Source organism: Lycium barbarum, chromosome 6 (assembly GCF_019175385.1).
Source record: "Lycium barbarum isolate Lr01 chromosome 6, ASM1917538v2, whole genome shotgun sequence".
In the NCBI taxonomy this organism is placed as follows: domain Eukaryota; kingdom Viridiplantae; phylum Streptophyta; class Magnoliopsida; order Solanales; family Solanaceae; genus Lycium; species Lycium barbarum.
Genome location: NC_083342.1, coordinates 60,893,598 through 60,910,978, shown reverse-complemented (window position 1 = coordinate 60,910,978; position 17,381 = coordinate 60,893,598).

The following is a 17,381-nucleotide window of genomic DNA, read 5'->3' as shown; positions in this document are numbered from 1 at the left end:
AAGGTCCCCGTGAAAGACAAGTAAGTAATTATGACTACTATCTCCCGATTTCCCCATCTTATGTTGTATCTTATGTTGTTTCTTATGTTTTCTCTTATGCTCTTATTATGATGTTGATTATTCTTTACATACTCAGTACAATATTCGTACTGACGTCCTTTTATTTGTGGACGCCGCGTCATGCCCGCAGGTGGCCAGGGAGACAGGCTTGATATATAGCTTTCTTATCCAGGGACTACTTAGAGGAGCTCCATTTCATCCGGAGCTACAACTTTAGGTATTATTCTTTTGTTTACATATATGGGCACGGCGGGGTCGTGTCCCGCCTATATGATGTTACTTACTCTTCTTAGAGGCTCGTAGACAGTTGTGTATGGTTAGATGTCTTGTAGCCCTGTCGACTTATATTTTGTATATCATTTTGATATTTTGTATATCATTTTGATGGCCTCGTCGGCTAATGTATATTGATATAGTCATAGTTGTTAATGATGGTATAAATGTGTTGCCCAATAATTTTAGCGTTATTGATGTATAGGATTCATGAATAAGCTATGTGGTCCACCTAGATGTGAATATGCATGTACGATAAGAGGTACCCGGGTGGGTTAGCACGGAGTGCCCGTCATGGCCCTCCGGTTGGGTCGTGACAAAAGTGGTATCAGAAGAGTTCTGTCCTAGGGTGTGTCTACGAGCCGTGTCTAGTAGAGTCTTATTTATGGGTGTGTTGCGCGCCATGCTTATAAATAGGAGGCTGCGGGCATTTTAGGAATGAATGACTTTATTTCTTCATAAGATCGTGCGATATAGCTTTGATATAAGGACTTCTCTTTCCTTAACCGCGTGTTATGCATTTCAGAGATGCATGTAAAGAGAAAGGCTACGGCAGCCCAGAAGGGCAAGACAATGGCAGAAAAGCGGGCTGAAAGAGCACCGCCAACGGATATTGAGGAGGGTGAGTCCCAGAATACGGCTCAATCTCAGTCCTCCCATTTGGTGCCTATTTTCGATGAGTATGAACGAGCCTCATCCCCAGCTCCAGCACCTCCCGCTCCTCCCCCGCTATGCTTTGAACATTAAATCGGTGGAGTTAGCATCCTATAGATTGAGAGATGTCGCGGTTCATTGGTATACAGTTTGGATGGCTTCACGGGGTGCCAATAAACCTCCCCCGCTATGGCAGGAATCTGTGGATGCCTTCCTCCGACATCACATGCCTCCAGAGGTTCGGTGGGCTAAATTCGATAAATTCCTAAATCTTAGGCAAGGGAATATGAGTGCCTTAGAGTATAGTCTCCGCTTCAATTCTTCGGCTAGGTATGCTTCGGCCATGGTAGCAGATGTGGGTGACCGAGTGCACCGATTTGTGTGAGTCCTAGGGCCACATTTGATGGATATGTGCTTAACTGCTTCCCTTCAGGACAACATGGATATCTCACGCATTAAGGACCACGCCCAGAATTTAGAAGAAAGCTAACAACAACAAAGACGTGAGCGTGAGCATGATAGAGGGTATAGCAAGAGGGCTAGATCTTCAGGTCCGACGAGTGAGTATAGAGGCCGGCCAAGACAACAGTTTTCTAGGCATTCAGGCCATGCTATGACTAGTGTTCCTCCACGGTGTACATGCCAGAGATTTGATTGATCTACTTATTCCGGGCCGAGTTAGAGTTTTAGGGCTTCAAGTTCTCAGTTCAGGGGTGATTCAGCTCAGGCGAGGCCACCCATGCCATGATGTTCCCAGTGTGGAAAGTTACATTGGGGCCAGTGTCGACTAGGTTAAGAGGTTTTCTATGCATGCGATCGGCCAGGTCATATTATACGCGATTGCCCCTCAGTTGGTGGTAGGGGTAGGACCCAGCCTTCAGGATCGGTAGTCGGATATTCATCATCTACACACCATATGGGACCAGGTTCACATGGATAAGTTAGCCATGGTAGGGGTAGGGGTAGGGCCCCCAGTTCTAGCGGTCCTCATCACCGTATTTATGCTATAGCTGGACGCCAGGATCTTGAGTTTTCTCCCGATATCATCACAGGTATATTATCGGTATTCTCGCATGATGTATATGCTTTGATAGATCCGGGCTCCACGTTGTCATATGTTACTCCGTATATTGCGGGTCAGTTTGGGGTCAAACCGGAGACAATCAAACCTTTTGAGATGTCTACACCCGTTGGTGAGCCGGTAATAGCTAGTCGAGTACATAGAAATTGTGTAGTTGTGATTTGTGACCATCGTACTATGGTTGACCTACATGAGCTAAAAATGGTAGATTTTGATGCTGTCATAGGCATGGATTGGTTGGCTTCTTGCTATGCCAATGTTGATTGTAGAATGAAAATGGTTCGCTTCCAGTTTCCGGGAGAACTAGTGTTAGAATGGAAAGGAAACACAGCGTCACCAAAAGGTAGGTTTATTTCCTATCTTAAGGCAAGGAAAATGATCACCAAAGGTTGTATTTACCATCTAGTTCGGGTCTAAGATGTAGAAGATGAACCGTAAACTCTTCAGTCTGTCCCTGTGGTGAATGAATTTTCGGATGTATTCTCGGAAGAGCTTCCAGGCCTCCCTCCCGAGCGTGAGAATTATTTTTCTATTGATGTGCTACCGGATACAAGGCCCATATCTATTCCTCCCTATAGAATGGCTCCCGCAGAGTTGAAAGAGTTGAAGGAGCAATTGAAGGACTTGCTTGAGAAAGGATTTATTAGGCCTAGTTCATCCCCGTGGGGAGCACCCGTGTTGTTTGTACGAAAGAATGATGGCACCTTGCGAATGTGTACTGACTATCGACAACTGAATAAAGTGGAGATCAAGAACAAATATCATCTTCCAAGGATTGATGACTTTTTTGATCAATTACAAGGTGCCAGATGGTTTTCAAAGATAGATTTGAGATCCGAGTATCATCAAGTGAGAGTTAGGGAGAATGATATCCCTAAGATAGCTTTCAGAAAAAGATATGGCCATTTTAAGTTCCGAGTAATGTCGTTTGGGCTAACTAATACACTGGCAGTATTTATGGATTTGATGAAAAATGTGTTTAGACCCTTCCTAGATTTATTTGTGATTGTTTTTATCGACGATATCTTGGTGTATTTACGTCCGAAGCAGAATACGCGGATCATTTGCGTACCGTTCTTAGAGTTCTTCAAACTCGAGAATTATTTGCCAAATTTTCTAAGCGTGAGTTTTGGTTGAACTCAGTGACCTTTCTGGGGCATATTATTTCAATCGATGGTGTTCGGGTAGACACCCAGAAGATTGAGACCGTGAAGACTTGGCCAAGGCCCACAACACCTACGGAGGTTAGTAGTTTTATGGGCTTAGCAGGTTATTCCAGGAGATTTGTAGAAGGCTTTTCTTCTATTTCTGCACCGCTCACGAAGTTAACCCAGAAATCAGCCAAATTTCAATCGACAGATGCTTGTGAACGCAGTTTCCAAGGGCTAAAGGATAGATTAGCTTCTGCCCCAGTCCTGATACTTCCTGATGGATTGGAAGGCTATGTTTTTTATTATGACGCTTCAGGCATTGGGCTAGGATGTGTGTTGATGCAACATGGTAAGGTGATTGCGTGTGCTTCAAAAGAGTCACGAAAACATGAGAAGAATTATCCAACCCATGATCTTGAAGTGGCTACAGTGATTCATGCATTAAAGATGAAGAGACATTATTTTTATGGTTTCCATGTGGATATTTATATAGATCATAAGAGCCTTCAGTATATCTTCAAGCAGAATGAATTGAATTTGCGACAGCGGCAGTGGCTGGAATTATTGAAAGACTATGATGTTGACATCCTGTGTCATCCCGGAAACGCAAATGTTGTGGCTGATGCTCTTAGCCGTAGATCCATGGGGAGTTTATGCGATGTGTAGCCAGAGAAAAGAGAAATGGCTCGTGAACTCCAGCCATTAGATAGCCTCGGAGTTCGAGTAGTGGACTTAGGTAGCATGGGAGCTACCATTCAGAATTTAGCGGTTTCGTCATTAGTAGTGGAAGTGAAAGAGCGACAATACGAATATCCCATGCCAATTCATTACAGAAATACCCTCCCTCAGAAGGAGAAGTCATCATTTGAGATTTCCAGAGATTGAGTTCTCCGATGCCGAGGCAGGTTATGTGTTCCTGATGTTGCAGGATTACGCCACCAAATATTGAGAGAAGCTCATTGTTCCCGTTATTCTGTCCACCCCGGAGCAACGAAAATGTATCATGATATAAAATCTATATATTGGTGGAATGGGATGAAGAAAGATATAGCGGAATTCCTAGCTTAATGTCCAAACTGTCAGCAAGTTAAAATCGAGCACCAAAAGCCGAGCAGATTGTTGCTAGCCATAGAAATTCCAACTTGGAAATGGGAAGTAATTAACATGGACTTCATTACAGCCTTACCCTGTTCCCGACGTAAGTATGATTCTATATGGGTGATTGTGGATAGACTTACGAAGTCAGCTCATTTCTTACCGGTCAGGATTACATATGTAGGAGAAGATTATGCAAATCTTTATGTTAAAGAGATAGTGCGGCTTTACAGTGTTCCAGTATCTATTATCTCTGATGGAGAGACTCAATTTACAACAAATTTTTAAAAATCTTTCCAAGAAGGTTTAGGGACTCAAGTGAGCCTTAGCACGGCATTTCACCCACAGACGGATGGGCAAGCTGAACGTACCATTCAGACTCTTGAGGATATGCTACGGGCATGTGTATTGGCTTTTGGAGGTAGTTGGGATGATCATTTACCACTTATTGAATTTGCCTATAATAATAGTTATCGTTCTAGCATCAGAATGGCACCGTATGAGGCTTTATATGGGCGGAAGTGCAGATCCCCAATTGGGTGGTTCGAGGTAGGAGAGACTGAATTGATAGGGTCAGACCTAGTCCAGCAAGCTATAGAGAAAGTTAAGCTCATACAGGATCGATTATTAACAGCTCATAGTCGTCAAAAGTCCTATGCGCATAATTGTCGAAGGGACATAGAGTTCCAAGTGAAAGATTGGGTATTCTTAAACGTATCGCCGATGAAGGGAGTGATGAGATTTGGCAAAAAGGGGAAGCTTAGTCCCCGGTACATTGGACCTTATGAGATTATACGCAAGGTAAGCAAAGTGGCTTACAAATTAGATCTACCTCCCGAGTTGGAGTTAGTTCACCCAGTTTTCCATGTATCAATGCTTCATAAGTGCATTGGAGATCCTTTTAGAATAGTACCAATAGATGATGTTCAAGTTAGTAAGCAATTGTCTTATGAAGAAGTCCCCATTGACATCTTAGATAAGCAAGTACGAACGCTCAGAACCAAGGAGGTAGCTTCAGTTAAAGTTCTGTGAAAGAATAATAATAGAGAGGAAATGACTTAGGAAGCTGAAGAAGACATGAAATTCCGGTACCCATATTTATTTTAACCTTCAGAGGAGAGGCCATTATCCTCAGGTATGTAATGCTTTTCTTGATGTTTTCTTGGTCTTGTGTGGCCATGGTTATTATCATTGTTGTTGTAGCCCTGTGAGGCGATGTATTTTGGGTTGTTGTACAGGATGGTAGTGCCCTATTATAGGGGAAACTCTGGCGAAATGTTTATAGAATTCCCAAGACCCTAACATTCGAGGACGAATGTTCTTAAGGGGGGAAGAATGTTACACCTCGGAAAAATTTCGTGTCGTCATATGATAGACAGACCAATGCAGGGTGAGACGAATATGATGCTCCTATAAGTAAGAAAGGTTATTTAACGATCTTAGTTAAGATTTCATAGATGCTTGAAGTAAGAGGAGAAAGTTCCTTAAGAAGGGCAAAGTATATGTTGTGTTCTGGAAATATTTCGTAAATTACTGAGCTAATGTTGACTTAATCATGTCTTAAAGGAGAGTTATAACTCTCCTTATATTGGTAATGAAGTTTCAAACAAGTGTCATGAAGGTTCCATAAGGATTGGGGATCGAACGAATGACGAAAACAATTTCCAAGGGGTGGGGTTATATGAACCCTTACGCGGTCTGTATAACATCATACGGTCCGTATAAGGGTTCGCATTACACCCAACAGGGAGATGTTTTCCATGATGGTGAACCACAGTCACTTATATGGACCGTACAATGTTATATAAACTGTATAAGTGGTCCGTATAAAAATCCGTCGGGTAGATTTTATGTTTTTGTATAACTAGTTGCCCTTGGTTCTTTTATTTCATTTTTCATCTTCAACAAGTATTGACAGCTCAAAACCTGTTATATCCCGTATTTTTGAACGTTAGATTATTTGCTAAGGTGGGGCTCACATATCGAGATTTTTTTTGGAACATCTGAAAAGTCATATGAATCACATATGTGAAGTTAAACACAACTCAAGAAGGACCCTTGGGCCAAATCAAAGTGGAAGCCGTCCAAACGAATATTTTTAAGAAAACGTTTTCGGGTGACCTGCCTTTGAGCGGAAAAACCGGTATTATAAGTTTGGAATTTGGGAAACTACCAAGAAATATAAGTTGTAGATAATTGAATTAGCTTTCCAACCATAGGTCGTGGGTTCCCAGGTGACATCGGAATAAGGAGATATGGACATTTTAAGGAAGAAAGGTCGAGATGAACAGTGAATTCGGCCCAACCCGATTTCAAATCGGGTCAGGCCCATTTCTGTTGTTATTTAATGAAAAGTTTCGGTCTTCTCTCCACATTTCAGACCAAAACACACCCATAAACATTCCGAACATTCTAGAGAGAGAAAGGGAGGAGAAATTTAGAGAGAAATCAATTTTGACCAAAATCTAAGCCCCGAATCGCGAAGCTCATGAAGAGAAAGGTGTTGTACGTCGCGTTGCCTTCAATTTGTGGTAAAAATCAGCCAAGAAGAAGATTGTTGAAGTGGTTGCTGCATACTTAAGGTAAGAATAAGGTCCCTTTTTCATTGTTAACAAGTTTATTTAGAGTTTTAACGGATTAGAACGGAGAAAATAGCGTTATAAACTTGTTATTGTTTTATTGGGATTTATGGATTAAGGGGCTATTTTAGGTGGATTAAATGGATGGAATTAGTTTAGTTATGATGTATAATAATTATTGATATTGTTGTTGTTGGTATTTTTAATGATGTGTGGCTAAGTTGGAATTTCGAGGATTGTTAAGTTTGCAGGGGAGATGCTGCCCAAATTTTTGTAGACAAGTATTGGCTAAGATTGAATTCTTAAAGTTTTATGATTAATATTTGGTAAATGTGACCAATTGTAGATTTTGGAGGAAATGGGATTCGAATTTGGATAAGCGTAAAGGGCAAGTAAGGTATGTAAAGCTCTACCTATTCTTCTCTTGGCATGTCTTAGATGTGATAGGATTGGATTCGAGCCTCGGGGACGACTCTACTCTTCGGAATCTACGTCCGAATTTGCCCCTTTTTCATTCAGTAGAACTGAATTGAATATGTTATGAATAATTGGAAGAATTGCCTAAACATCTGGAACTTGCGCAAATAGGACCCGACTACCCGAAAACTCGTACAAGTGACCCGAGGTGGGCCCACTTTTCCCGGATTTTTCTTATCTGTTCCGTTTGACTTATTATGAAGTAGAATCTGAAGGAAACTTTTGGCTACTCTTTTTGCTACTATACGACGGTTGTTTTGAATTATTTTGTAAGTCCCATAACGTATTTTGAAATATGAAAACGATTTCTGAAAGCCTATTTGACATAAACCATTGTGACATCTGAAAGACATATATTATGACTATCGCTCAATTTCTTATGTACATGATTTGACATCTGAATTATGCTATCGAGTCCCTGACTACTAAGCGATAATTGTTTTAACTATTCTATTGAATTCTACGATATTTTGATATGTACAAATAATCTCAGCATTTTACCTTGACATCATCCGTCGTAACATCCGAAAGGTACGTACTATGACTATCGTCTGATTTCTTTTTATGACCTATCGTTCGGATTACCTTGTCGAGTCATTTTGAATGTTTTATGATGCATATAGTTTCTCACTACTCTACTCGTGGATGCCTCAATACTTCCTTCACTGAGCCCGGGCCAGGATATGTTATCATGCGTATTCCACTGCATTGTTCGCCGTGCCTCGATGTGAGGGAGCAGGTATGTGTGTGAATGGGTTGTGGAGTATGATGTGCCATGTACGCTTATTCTGATATGCTATGATATGATATGATATGGCCACCTGATGTGCTATGATATGTGCACACTTTGATATGATATGATATGATATGTTACGGAGCTATTTCCTAATCCGGAGTATGATGTGTTGTGGCGCCAGTGTCGGGGTGGCGACCACGTCTATTCACCGAGTCCCATAATAGGGACCGGATATGGCATATGTTCTGACATGCATTATCTCTGCTCTATGAGTAAGCACTTTGATATTCCGATTACTATACTTACTTTCTTTACTTCTGACTCTGATTATGATTCCTTCTGTTGTACGTCTGTACTCCCGATCCCGATCATGATACTGTCTGTTATACTTCGGTACCTCCGATTTGATATGTTTTCAGCTGTTATATTTCTGGATTCCTGGAACTGATTATGATTCTATTTATTGTACTTTACGCTTTACATACTCAGTACATTTTTCGTACTGACCCCTCTTCTTCGGGGGCTGCGTTTCATGCCGCGCAGGTACACCTAGTTGAAGTTATTACAGAAGATGTTCCAGCGGAGTTGGCAGGCTCCATTTGCTCCCGGAGTGTTGCCGAGTAAGAGTTTGTATATGTATGTTATGAATTCTGGATTTATGTTAGAGACTTTGCAGACAGAGTCGTGGGTATTGGTTATCAGTCTGTAAGCGGCTCCATCAGCCGATATGTCATTCTGTGTGATGTAGTAAATTTTATGTAACTACGGATTTTGCCTAAAATTGAGAACGATAAAAGATGGATTTCGAAAGCTTAATATGTATTTTACTTTTATCTGATTTTCAGTGTCTGAAGAAATTATGTGTGTAATAAGAATTTGTGTGTTCGCTCGGCTCCGGATGTGGGGTCGGGTGCCCATCACACCCTAGTGGAATTGGGGTGTGACAAAACCCTTCCCTAAACTTATTTCACTCCAATCCAAGATAAAACAAAGATCAAGAGGCAAGAATCCATGTATTCATACGTTAGAAGGTTTCTCAGGGTTTGTCGACTACAAGGAAACTTGGGCATTGTAGCTAGGATTTTGCACAAATATGATAACTTCTCCAAATCTTGTTTCCATGGGATGAAAAGGTTACTTTCCATGCTTACTTCATGTTTTTGAGAATGTTTGGTTGTAGCAAAACTTGGGTGGAAGAAGGAGGTAGAAAATGAAGTCTAAATGTTGCTTTTATGATGTTTATGAGTAGTAATCTATATGGAGCCATGATTCTTAGTATGATATGGATATAATCTTGTTGTGTAAAGTAATAATGGTAATGAAGAAGCATCATATGTAAATGTGCTAAAATGGGTATGAAGTTGCTAGTATGAGTTAAAGCTTAGTGTAATGTGATTATTTGATTTGGATATTATGAGTATATTATCGATGTTATTGTAATTGTTGGGAGTTGTTTTATGATGTGGTGGAAGTTGAAGAAATAGGGGAAATGCTGCCCAATTTTCACTAGATTATGAATTACTCTATTTTGAATTTAAGAGTGTCATTAAGGCTTAACCATGGCATAAATCCTTCTAAATGTAGATGATTCAAGCTTCAACGGTGAACGTTAGATAGTTGAGAAGACAAATTTCAATAAGGCATGGTTCCTTTGCTATATATATATCCTTTCATGAGTTCCATAATGTCCTCCAGATGATTCTATCTCTAAAGCTACGAAAGCTCATGATCCTCAATACTTTCATGATTTCCATTGCATCCTTCATATGATAGCTGACCATCTAAGGATAGACGTAACAAAAACGATAATGGTAATGATCTTTATGATACTTATGGACTCGTAAGTATACATGTCTAAAGTATGTATGACTATTATGTAAAACTGAGCTTATGTGGCCGGGTATGATATCTATTGCGCGCACACCACTACAGTTGGGTGCGGATGACACTGAGCCTTGGTAGGGCCAGGAATGTATAATCTCCGAGCCTTGTCATAGCAGGGTATGTGAAGCCACCGAACCTCTATGGTCGGGTATGCTATGGATATGAATATGTATATGAATACGGATACGAACATGGATACAGATATATATATATATATATATATATGTTTGTATGTATGTACACGAGCACGTATTAGAGATGGAAGGTCCCCGTGAAAGACAAGTAAGTAATTATGATGATGGCTCTACTATCTCCCGATTTCCCCATCTTATGTTGTATCTTATGTTGTTTCTTATGTTATCTCTTATGCTCTTATAATGATGTTGATTATTCTTTACATACTCAGTACAATATTCGTACTGACGTCCTTTTATGTGTGGACGACGCGTCATGCCCGCAGGTAGCCAGGAAGACAGGCTTGATATATAGCTTTCTTATCCAGGGACTACTTAGAGGAGCTCCATTTCATCCGGAGCTACAACTTTAGGTATTATTCTTTTGTGTACATATATGGGCACGGCGGGGTCGTGTCCCGCCTATATGATGTTACTTACTCTTCTTAGAGGCTCGTTGACAGTTGTGTATGGTTAGATGTCTTGTAGCCCTGTCGATTTATATTTTGTATATCATTTTAATGGCCTCTTCGACTTATGTATATTGGTCTGGGCATAGTTGTTAATGATGGTATAAATGTGTTGCCCAATAATTTTAGCATTATTGATGTATAGGATTCATGAATAAGCTATGTGGTCCACCTAGATGTGAATACGCATGTACGACAAGAGGTACCCGGGTGGGGTAGCACTGGGTACCCGTCATGGCCCTCCGGTTGGGTCATTACAAAAGTGGTAGCAGAGCAGTTCTATCCTAGGGTGTGTCTACGAGCCGTGTCTAGTAGAGTCTTGTTTATGGGTGTGTTGCGTGCCACGCTTATAAATTGGAGGTTGCGGTCAGTTTGGGAACGAATGACCTTCTTTCCTCATAAGATCATGCGATAGATCTTTGATATAAGGACTTCTATTTCCTTAACCGTGTGTTATGTATTTCAGAGATGCCTATAAAGAGAAAGGCTACGGCAGCCCAGAAGGGCCTGACAGTGGCTGAAAAGTGGGTTGCAAGAGGACCGCCAGCGGATATTGAGGAGGGTGAGTCCCAGAATGCGGCTCAATCTCAGTCCTCCCATTCGGTGCCTATTTGCGAGGAGCCTCAGCCACAGCTCCAGCACCTCCCGCTCCTCCAACGGATGCTTCGGGCGAAGATGTAAAAGAGGCCATTAATTTACTTACTCAGTTGGTTGCCGCCCAGACACAGCGGCAAGGTACAGGCAAGGTGATAGGGCTGTTAGTGCGAGGGCCCGTGATTTTATTAGCTTGAACCCTTCAAAAATTTTCTGGTAAAATCCGAAAGAGGACCCTCAGAATTTTATTGATGGGATGTTGAGGACACTTCGGTTAATGCATGCTTCAGACATTAAATCGGTGGAGTTAGCATCCTATAGATTGAGGGATGTCGCGGTTCATTGGTATACAGTTTGGATGGCTTCACGGGGAGCCAATGCACCACCCTTGGTACGGTAAGAATTTTTGGATGCCTTCCTCCGACATTACTTGCCTCCAGAGGTTCGGCGGGCTAGAGCCGATAAATTCCTGAATCTTAGGCAAGGGAATATGAGTGCCTTAGAGTATAGTCTCCGCTTTAATTCTTTTGCTAGGAATGATTCAGCCATGGTAGTTGATGTGGGTGATCGAGTGCTACGATTTGTGAGAGGCCTAGGGCCACATTTGATGGATAGGTGCTTGACTGCGTCCCTTCAGGACAACATGGATATCTCACACATTTAATCCCATGCCCAAAATTTAGAAGAAAGCCAACAACAGCAAAGAAGTGAGTGTGAGCATAATAGAGGGTATAGCAAGAGGCCTAGATCTTCGGGTCCGACGAGTGAGTATAGAGGCGGGCTGAGACAGCAGTTTTCTAGGCATTCAGGCCATGCTATGGCTAGTGCGCGTCCACGGTTTACAGGCCAGAGATTTGATTGATCTACTTATTCCGAGCCGAGTCAGAGATTCAGGGCTTCAGGTTCTCAGTTCAGGGGTGATTCGGCTCAGGCGAGGCTACCCGTGCCATGATATTTCCAGTGTGGGAAGTTACATTGGGGCCAGTGTCGACTAGGTTCAGAGGTTTGCAATGCATGAGGTCGGCCAAGCCATATTATGCGCGATTGCCCCTCGGTTGGTGGTAGGGGTAGGACCCAGCCTTCAGGATCGGTAGCCGGATATTTATCATCTATACGCCCTATGGGGCCAGGTTCACATGTGCCAGTTAACCATGGTAAGGGTACGAGGAGAGCCCCCAGTTCTAGTGGTCCTCAACACTGTATTTATGCTCTAGCTGGACGCCAGGATCTTGAGTCTTCTCCCGATGTGGTCACAGGTATATTATCAGTATTCTCTCATGATGTATATGCTTTGATAGATCCGGGCTCCACATTGTAATATGTTACTCCGTATATTGCGGGTCGGTTTGGGGTCAAACCGGAGACAATCAAACCTTTTGAGGTGTCTACACCCGTTGGTGAGCCGATAATAGCTAGTCGAGTATATAGAAATTGTGTAGTTGTGATTTTTGACCATCGTACTATGGTTGACCTACATGAGCTAAAAATGGTGGATTTTGATGTTGTCATAGGCATGGATTGGCTGGCTTCTTGCTATGCCAATGGTGATTGTAGAATGAAAATGGTTCGCTTCCAGTTTCCGGGAGAACCAGTGTTAGAATGGAAAGGAAACACAGCGTCACCAAAAGGTATGTTTATTTCCTATCATAAGGCAAGGAAAATGATCACCAGAGGTTGTATTTACCATCTAGTTCGGGTGTAAGATGTAAAGGCTGAACCACAAACTCTTCAGTCTGTCCCTGTGGTGAATGAATTTTCAGATGTATTCCCGGAAGAGCTTCCAAGCCTTTATCCCGAGCGGGAGATTGATTTTGCTAATGATGTGCTACCGGATACAAGGCCCATATCTATTCCACCCTATAAAATGGCTCCCGCAGAGTTGAAAGAGTTGAAGGAGCAATTGAAGGACTTTCTTGAGAAAGGAATTATTAGGCCTATTTCATACCCATGGGGAGCACCCGTGTTGTTTGTACGAAAGAAAGATGGCCCCTTGCGAATGTGTATTGACTATCGGCAACTAAATAAAGTGACGATCAAGAACAAATATCATCTTCCAAGGATTGACGACTTATTTGATTAATTACAAGGTGCCATATGGTTTTCAAAGATAAATTTGAGATCCGGGTATCATCAAGTGAGAGTTAGGGAGAAGGATATCCCTAAGACAGCCTTCAGAAAACGATATGGCCATTTTAAGTTCCGAGTAATGTCGTTTGGGCTAACTAATGCACCGACAGTATTTATGGATTTGATGAAAAATGTGTTCAGACCCTTCCTAGATTTATTTGTTATTGTTTTCATCGACGATATCTTGGTGTATTCTAGGTCCGAAGCAGAACACGCGGATCATTTGCGTACCATTCTTAGAGTTCTTCAAACTCGAGAATTATTTGCCAAATTTTCTACGTGTGAGTTTTGGTTGAACTCAGTGACCTTTCTGGGGAATATTATTTCAGCCGATGGTATTCGGGTAGACACCCAAAAGGTTGACGCCGTGAAGACTTGGCCTCGGCCCACAACACCTACGGAGGTTCGTAGTTTTCTGGGCTTAGCAGGTTATTATAGGAGATTTGTAGAAGGCTTTTCTTCTATTTCTGCACCGCTCACGAAGTTAACCCAGAAATTAGCCAAATTGCAATGGACAGATGCTTGTGAACGTAGTTTCCAAGAGCTAAAGGATAGATTAGCTTCTGCCCCAGTCCTGACACTTCCCGAGGGATTGGAAGGCTATGTTGTTGTTACACCTCAGAAAATTTTCCGTTCATGCACAGTGAATAGACTGACGAAGGGCGCGACGTATGCGATGTTTTGATGAGTAAGAAATAACATTCGATGACTCTAAACGATATCTCAAAGACATTCGAAGTAAGAGAAGAAAGTTTCCAAGAGGAGGCAAGACGTACGAGATGTATCGGAAAGGATTTACGAATAACAAATTAACGATGACTTAATGATGCTTTGGAGAAGAGTTATAACGACCCCTATATTGTTAATGAAGTGATAAACAAGTGTCAAGAAGGTTCCATAAGGATTGGAGATCAAACGAGTCGACGAAAATGATTTCCGGAAAGACTGTGGATTGTACGGTCCATTATACGGACCGTACAAAAGATACAGACCGTAGATCTGACCGTATAACTTGTCCAAAAAAGAGTCCCTGCTAGAACCATTATACGGTCACACATACGGACCGTATAAATTGTACGGACCGTAAGTGTGTCCGTATAAATGGGACGGGACAGATTTGGTGTATTAATAAAGGGATCCAAGTTCATTTCATTTCATTTCCCTACACACCCCTTCTCCCTAAAACATCTCTCTACACTGCTCCAACAAGAATTCAACGGGTATTTGTGATCGATTACATCAAACCAAGGAAATAAAGTGTAAGAAACTCATTGGAGTTCATCCAAGGCAAGAAACCCAATTGGATTGAAGCTAGGGTTTTTCTTCAAGTGAAAGATTATCATCCAAAACTTTATCCTACACTATCTAAGGTACGTTTTATGGTATTTACATGATGTTTAAGGTACTTTAAAGTTGAAACACTTGGATTGTAAAAGGATATGGAAAATGGGTCGTGGAAGAGTGAATAGTGTCATTTTGAGTGATAACCTAAATTGAGTCATGATTATTGATGTGCTGTAATATGGTTATGCTATAAATGATATTAAGGACATGGGATAAGAATTATATGTGAGAAAACTTACTAGTATACTATGACCATGATTATGGGTGAATTGGAGTGAAATTATGAATTGCGGATAAAATAGATGGATGACAATTGTTGTCTATGATATTGTGAATATTATATTTGATGTTTGGGAGTTGATATATAATATGGAGGAAGTCGTATAAACAAAGGAAATGCTACCTAATTTTCTCAAGCTTTAGTAAGCACGATCATATAATCGATTAGCTAATGTGAATGCGAATTCTCTTAAAGGTAGAAACGTGAGCATTGCAGGAGAACAATCAAGCGATAGAAATTGTTAAATGAAAGAGGTATGTAAGGCTAGTCATTTCTTTCTAAGGCATGAATCTTATGGTATGAATCCCCCTATCTCTCTATGATTTTTCTACACATTGGGAACTATGAATCTACGAGTACAAAGAATTTCATATGGAATAAAGAAAAGAGATACGTTACGAACATGACGATACCGATGATGAATCTAAGTCTAGAAGTCATAAAGATCATGATATGATATTCCTACGAAGCTAATGATCCTTATATGATTCCTATGATAGTATTTTCCTTGCCTCTCCATGACTTTCCTACCTTCCGGAAAACTAAGAGCCTATGTTTATGAATAGCCATATGGGATAAGATAAGAGGTATGTTACAAATACGATAATGATGAGGATGAGTCTAAGTCTAAATATTCTAAGGCCTATAATATTATGGTTCTACAAGGCTAATGATCCATATTACGATCCATTGATGTTGTTCATTGACTACACTCACCTTATATGCTAATTCCTTCAAGGTGAGGCATAATGCTTATGAATGCTCCATAATGGAATTGGGGACTCTCGATGTTATATCCCGTATTTTTGAACGTCAGATTAATTGCTGAGGTGGGACCCACACATCGAGCTTTTTTTTGGGACATCTAAAAAAATTCATATGAATCACATATGAGAAGTTAAACACGACTCAAGAAGGACCCTTGGGCCAAATCAAAGTGGAAGTCCTCCAAACGAATATTTTTAAGAAAACGTTTTCGGGTGATCTGATTTCAAGGGGCCAAAACGGTATTATAAGTTTGGAATTTGGAAGAGTACCAAGATATAGAAGTTGTAGATAATTGAATTAGTTTTCCAACCATAGGTCGTGGGTCCCCAGGTGACGTCGGTACAAGGAGATATGGACGTTTTAAGGTCGAAAGGTCAGTGGGCTAGGCCCAACTCGGGACCAACCGGGTTGGCCCAAAAAAATCAAAAAATAATAATAAGGCCCAAATTTGTGAGGGATGGCCGGACAACATGGCCCAAGCCCATGATTTTATTAATTATCCATGTGGTAATTAATATAAAGGATCAATTAATGAGTCATATCTCATTAGAAACTTCAAGAACACTTGAGAAAAAGGAAAGAAGGAGAAATCTCCAAGGCCATTTCGGCCAAGTGCAAAATTGACAAGACATTTGACAAAAATTTCTTCAAAAATTATTTTCTACCAATTAAAGGATTCCTAGCAAGGTGGAGTGGTCTTTGGAGCAAGAAAAATTCATATTCTAGCAAGTTGCAAGACTTAGCTAAGTGAAAGATCAAGGAAGAAGGTAAGAACTTATTCTTTACATGTTATGGATATTTTTGCATGTTGTAGTGTGCAAAAGTGAGTGAAATTCATGAATAGCAAGAATATAGTTGTATGGCGGTGAGTTGTATATCACATGTATAGCCGTGTATATTTGGTGAATCATGAATGCATGGTGAGCAAGTTTTATTTAGTATGTTGGTTGTTGTGTTGTGGATTTTATATTGCAAACAAAAGCCTAATGAGCTTAGTGAAGTATTAGTAGTTGGAGGCTTGTCTTGGAAGATTATGTAAATTGAATATTATGTTCTTACATGTATGGAAGATAATGATATTAGTATGGTGTTGTTGGAATATATATTATAAGGTTGTTATTGTTTTCATTGGAGTTGGAAGGTTTTGAAAGAAGTAGTAAGTTGATTAAGTTGTTATAATGTATCTTGGATTGAATATGGAAATTGTTAGTGTGGTTGAGTTATGTTAATAGTTTGGCCGGGTTTGAATTCCCGGGTTGTTGTTGATTGAAAACTTGCTAGGTAAATGTTGAGGATGGTGTATTTACAGAGGAAATGCTGCCGAAATTTCGGTAGCCAAGTGTTTCCTTAAGATTCTAACTCTAAGTACCCTAATGAAAGTTTGGGTAAATGTGACCAAATCGCAGATTTTGGCGGATTTGCAGCTTGAATTCGGAATAGCAAAAGAAGCGGAAAGAGGTATGTAAGGCTTCACCCTTCTTTCTATGGCATGTCTTAGTTGAAATAAGTTGGGTACGAGCCTCGGGGACAACTCGGTTCCCCGGAATCCGCACCTAAAGTTTTCCACTTTTTGTTCAATAGAATTGAACTAGAAAGTGTGCCAATTGTTGGAAAAACCTCCTACACCCTTAGAAC